The sequence below is a fragment of the Saprolegnia diclina genome, assembly GCF_000281045.1.
Source record: "Saprolegnia diclina VS20 unplaced genomic scaffold supercont1.107, whole genome shotgun sequence".
Lineage (NCBI taxonomy): Eukaryota > Oomycota > Saprolegniomycetes > Saprolegniales > Saprolegniaceae > Saprolegnia > Saprolegnia diclina.
The window spans coordinates 154,283-154,773 of NW_008246174.1; positions in this window are offsets into that span (position 1 = coordinate 154,283).

A 491-nucleotide genomic window follows, 5' to 3' on the forward strand; every position below is an offset into this window, starting at 1 on the left:
ACATCGTCGCCGACAAGCGCCAACTATGGTCACTACAATGACACACGGTACTATGCAGTGTGATGACGCCTCTTGCGCGACGAGTAAGCTTGCAAAGTTGATGATGCCTCACTTGAAGCAAGGGTATATCTCTTATATACCCTTGCTTGAAGTACCTTGGATAGTTGTGTACTGGTCCATGGACCGAGAAATCTATCTGGCGAAATGCACCATACCCGAATCCCGCCTGCTCTGTAGCAGCAGTGGAGGCGCCAACTTGGTTGCTACTGCGGGGCACATCACTCGTCAGAATTGGAGCGGCTATCGCAGAAGCTTCCTTCGCCCTTGCCACATGCAGTGCGTAGAGGCTGCATCAAGACCACGGACAGATATAATCGTCAGCGTTAATGCCTCGTGGGTAGTATCGGCTTGACAAAGTTGACACTCTGTCGAAACTCGACACGAGCCTCAGATCCCATCGTCCGGTCCTCGCTCGTGCTTACGACGCGTTC